At 30.3% G+C, this 5,830-nt stretch overlaps 1 long non-coding RNA gene across 1 annotated transcript; it reads right to left on the bottom strand.

Moving 5' to 3' along the window:
• Positions 1 to 285: 285 nt before the first annotated feature.
• Positions 286 to 1,817, bottom strand: LOC128219542 (uncharacterized). Its single transcript, XR_008258573.1, has 4 exons — positions 1,705 to 1,817; positions 1,455 to 1,543; positions 898 to 983; positions 286 to 603 (listed from the first exon to the last, which is right to left on the bottom strand). It is a non-coding gene; the product is annotated as an uncharacterized LOC128219542 (long non-coding RNA).
• Positions 1,818 to 5,830: the final 4,013 nt, after the last annotated feature.

The raw sequence follows: 5,830 nt of genomic DNA, 5'->3' as shown, positions 1-5,830 counted from the left end.
AATGTTTTTGCGCTTTCTGCTGTTAAATTCGCAGTTACAATCTTGTTATCAATAATAAATAGTTTCCATAAATGCATAATTTAGTAAGTAGTTGAAGGTTTATCAGTCAAAATTAATGTTTGTTATACTTGTGTATGTACATCGATATAAAAATGTCACATTTATAGAAGAACGTCACATCGATATAAGAATGTCGCATCAACACCTTAATGCCACATCAATATAAGAATGTCACATCAATATATTAATGTAACATAAACACTGAATTATCACATCAATATAAGAATTCACATACCATGAGAAAGTCAAATGAACATATGAAAGTCACTTCAGAATAAGAATGTAACATAACTATTATAATGTCACAACATTATAAGATTGTCACATAAATCTAAAAGTCTTATCGATCAACACAATGCCCAAAAATAGAGCGTCAATGTATTAATTATTTCATTTTTAATTGTGTTTCCCGTGAAAAGGCCGGATCCAGTTTAGCAATCAAGCGATTGTGTCATCAGTGAGGTGTTACCCATTGTGTCATCACTAAGTTGTCACACAGGGCCAAAAGTTCTTAATGGAAGACAAGTATACGCGGCCTTCGGGCTGAAATTGTATGAAAAAACAAACTATCAATCATGTTTAGAGTTTGATGACAAGACCATTATCCTTTAACATAACAAGATCAGCATCATCACCAACAGCCCACCATCATCGTTTTAACCATCGTCATCTCCATTTTAATTTTAATCATTAACTTTGATATCAGTTAAAGTTTAAATCTTTATTGTATTAATGTAATTCGAACGAAGTAGAGTGATATTTCAACGATATTTCAATTAAATATTATCTGTGTTTAAGTTCTAAAATTCAATCAAGCAATATTTTCATTATTCGTACCATTGCAAATGCCGCTGGGCTTCGTACAGGTTGCAAGAGGCATCACTTCCGAGTTGCAAGGTGGGACACTTCCGGTTTCCTTGACACTGAAATATTAAACCACATATGGGTCGATTTCATGGAAGGTTGTAACGTTATTGTTTGATGACCGTCAACAGTTGTATCAAGTCAACTGAATGAAGAGTATAAAAGTTATTTGTGAACATCCCAACTTCCCTTAAAACAAGAAAACACTGTACCCAAAACACAAACCTAAGGTTCCTAAGACTATTAACGGTCATTATGTGTATAAAGTGTGATATGGAGTTATGTAACCTAATTGTGTGATGGTTCTGAACAACGCTGTAATGTATGAACGCTTAAACGATAAGTATAGCCCTCCTTATTCTTCGAAAAGAAAAGCCAACATCAATACGATCATTTTGCAAGACCAAATTGACAATCAATAACACTAGTATCCCCTGTACAGTGACTGTAACCATTTTCATCAATTTCACAATTGACCATATGTACAACACAATCAATGTTATATCATTTATTTTATACACAATGCTTACCTGCTCCTGTCCAAGTATCATACGTGATATGTCATCCAAAGCTTAATGCATGGGGCATCGATTCCAAATCTGGATGGTGGGACACACAGCTGAAACAATGAAAGACCGCAGTCACTAATATTTAAAAAAACGTTCAATATATAGAAGAAGGCCTATGTAGACAAACAAAATGTTTACAAATATTTACATTGGCACATTTAATACATAATAAGAAGGCACACAATTATAGTTTAAAAATGTTTACGCAAACCTGACTGCCACTGTAGTTGCATTGCGCTTCTTCGCCAACTCCACTGCAAGGGGCATCTCTCCAGTTGGATGGCTGGCCACTTCAGGTACCGTTGACGATGTAACAATGATATTTAAATGAAAATCCGATCCAGTAACTTATTTCAATAAGTAGTTTATATGTAAACTAGGATCATAATTAAATAAACAATTGTTAAACATGTAAATTAAAGTAGTTATAAACAAATATCATTCAAAATCAATTAAATAATTGTCATAAGACAGATATATTCATATGAATTAAATTAGTTTTATATTGTTTTGCACTCTCATTTCATATGCCTTTCCTACCAGTTTATTATATACCACGTTTAGTCTTATACAAATAAAGTCCCCACCAATGTGAAACATTTTATTTAAAAATACTATAGTTTAACATACACGAAAAAGAAATTAACATTTTCTGCTACTTGGGTACGGTTAAATAAATCTTGGGAAAGGATGCTGGTGCCTTATAGCATTTTCACTGTAAGATTTATAAAACCAACAGAAAATGCCTTTTCAATTCTCATGTATTTGGAAAAAAGAATTATTAATTCGAAGAACTTTGATATGTTTAATAAAATAATTCATTTAATTATAACCTTTATTAATGATGTCAATATATTTTAATAAGGCTATGAAATATAAAATGACATACTTAGTGAAAACATTATTTTAAGATGGAATATTTGAATTAACAATACATATCCAAATGGTGCAAACAAAACCTTATACAAAACATGAGCAAAATAATAAATATCTTGGTTGACGAAGTTGTCCATTAATGCTTACTAAACTGGACTGCAACTGTAGCCGCAGCATCATTAATTCGAAGAATCATTGATATGTTTAATGAAATAATGACTAAATAAGAACCTTTAAAATGCTGTCCATTTATGTTAATATGGCTTTGAAATAAAGAGTGACCTACTTATCGACAACATTCTTTTAAGATGGTTTATTTAAAGAAACAATGCGCATCCAATTAGTGCAAACAAAAACTTATACAAAAAGTGAGCAAAATAATACACACTTTTGTTGATGTTGATTGTCCATTTTACCTTACGTAAACTGGACAGCAACTGTAGCCGCGTTGCGCCTCTTCCCCAACTCCACTGCAAGGGGCATCTCTCCGGTTGGATGGCTGGCCACTTCATGTACCGTCGACGATGAAACAAAGATATTTAAATGAAAAACTGGTCCAGAAAATTATTTCAATAAGTAGTTTATATGTACAATAAGCTAGTATCATAATTCAATAAACAATTGTTAAACATGTAAATTTAAGTAGTTATTAACAAATATCATTCAAAATCAATTAAATAATTTACATTTAACAGTTATATTCATATGAATTAAAAAAGTTTTATATTGTTTTGCACTCTTATTTTATGAGCCTTTCCTACCAGTTTATTATATACCACGTTTAGTCTTATACAAATGAAGCCCCTCCAATGTGAAACATTTTATTTAAAAATACTATAGTTTAACATACACGAAAAAGAAATTAACATTTTCTGCTACTTGGGTACGGTTAAATAAATCTTGGGAAAGGATGCTGGCACCTTTTAGCACTTTCACTGTAGGATTTATAAAACCAACAGAAAATGCCTTTTCAATTCTCATGTATTTGGAAAAAAGAATTATTAATTCGAAGAACTTTGATATGTTTAATAAAATAATTCATTTAATTATAACCTTTAAAAATGATGTCAATATATTTTAATAAGGCTATGAAATATAAAGTGACATACTTAGTGAAAACATTATTTTAAGATGGAATATTTGAATTAACAATACATATCCAAATGGTGCAAACAAAACCTTATACAAAACATGAGCAAAATAATAAATATCTTGGTCGACGAAGTCGTCCATTTAAGCTTACTAAACTGGACTGCAACTGTAGCCGCAGCATCATTAATTCGAAGAATCATTGATATGTTTAATAAAATAATGACTAAATAAGAACCTTTAAAAATGTTGTCCATATATTTTAATACGGCTTTGAAATAAAGAGTGATCTACTTATTGACAACATTCTTTTAAGATGGTTTATTTAAAGAAAACAATGCGCATCCAATTAGTGCAAACAAAAACTTACACAAAAAAAGTGAGCAAAATGAAACATACTTTTGTTGATGTTGATTGTCCATTTTACCTTACGTAAACTGGACTGCAACTGTAGCCGCATTGCACCTCTTCGCCAACTCCACTGCAAGGGGCATCTCTCCGGTTGGATGGCTGGCCACTTCAGGTACCGTTGACGATGAGACAAAGATATTTAAATGAAAAACTGGTCCAGTTAATTATTTTAATTAGTAGTTTATATGTACAATAAGCTAGTATCATTATTAATTTAATTATTGTTAAACATGTTAATTAAAGTAGAAATAAACAAATATGATTCGAAACAATTAAATTATGTTCATTTAACAGAAATTTTTATATGGATTAAAAACGTTTTATATTGTTTTGCACTCTTATTTCATGAGCCTTTCCTACCAGTTTATTATATACCACGTTTAGTCTTATACAAATGAAGCCCCTCCAATGTGAAACATTTGATTTAAAAAATACTATAGTTTAACATACACGAAAAAGAAATTAACATTTTTTGCTACTTGGGTACGGTTAAATAAATCTTGGGAAAGGATGCTGGCACCTTTTAGCACTTTCACTGTAAGATTTATAAAACCAACAGAAAATGCCTTTTCAATTCTCATGTATTTGGAAAAAAGAATTATTAATTCGAAGAACTTTGATATGTTTAATAAAATAAATCATTTAATTATAACCTTTAAAAATGATGTCAATACATTTTAATAAGGCTATGAAATATAAAGTGAAATACTTAGTGAAAACATTATTTTAAGATGGAATATTTGAATTAACAATACATATCCAAATGGTGCAAACAAAACCTTATACAAAACATGAGCAAAATAATAAATATCTTGGTTGACGAAGTTGTCCATTAATGCTTACTAAATTGGACTGCAACTGTAGCCGCAGCATCAATAATTCGAAAAATCATTGATATGTTTAATAAAATAATGACTAAATAAGAACCTTTAAAAATGTTGTCAATATGTTAATACGGCTTTGAAATAAAGAGTGACCTACTTATCGACAACATTCTTTTAAGATGGTTTATTTAAAGAAACAATGCGCATCCAATTAGTGCAAACAAAAACTTATACAAAAAAGTGAGCAAAATAATGCATACTTTTGTTGATGTTGATTGTCCATTTTACCTTACGTAAACTGGACTGCAACTGTAGCCGCATTGCGCCTCTTCGCCCACTGCAAGGGGCATCTCTCCGGTTGGATGGCTGGCCACTTCAGGTACCGTTGACGATGAAACAAAGATATTTAAATGAAAAACTGGTCCAGTTAATTATTTCAATTAGTAGTTTATATGTACAATAAGCTAGTATCATTATTAATTTAATTATTGTTAAACATGTTAATTAAAGTAGAAATAAACAAATATGATTCGAAACAATTAAATTATGTTCATTTAACAGAAATTTGTATATGGATTAAAAAAGTTTTATATTGTTTTGCACTCTTATTTCATGAGCCTTTCCTACCAGTTTATTATATACCACGTTTAGTCTTATACAAATGAAGCCCCTCCAATGTGAAACATTTGATTTAAAAAATACTATAGTTTAACATACACGAAAAAGAAATTAACATTTTTTGCTACTTGGGTACGGTTAAATAAATCTTGGGAAAGGATGCTGGCACCTTTTAGCACTTTCACTGTAAGATTTATAAAACCAACAGAAAATGCCTTTTCAATTCTCATGTATTTGGATTTTTTTTTTATTAATTCGAAGAACTTTGATATGTTTAATAAAATAATTCATTTAATTATAACCTTTAAAAATGATGTCAATACATTTTAATAAGGCTATGAAATATAAAGTGAAATACTTAGTGAAAACATTATGTTAAGATGGAATATTTGAATTAACAATACATATCCAAATGGTGCAAACAAAACCTTATACAAAACATGAGCAAAATAATAAACATCTTGGTTGACGAAGTTGTCCATTAATGCTTACTAAACTGGACTGCAACTGTAGCCGCAG

This window comes from Mya arenaria, chromosome 15 (assembly GCF_026914265.1).
Source record: "Mya arenaria isolate MELC-2E11 chromosome 15, ASM2691426v1".
In the NCBI taxonomy this organism is placed as follows: domain Eukaryota; kingdom Metazoa; phylum Mollusca; class Bivalvia; order Myida; family Myidae; genus Mya; species Mya arenaria.
Note: the sequence above shows the minus strand (reverse complement) of the source record. Positions and strands in the feature narration are given on the sequence as shown.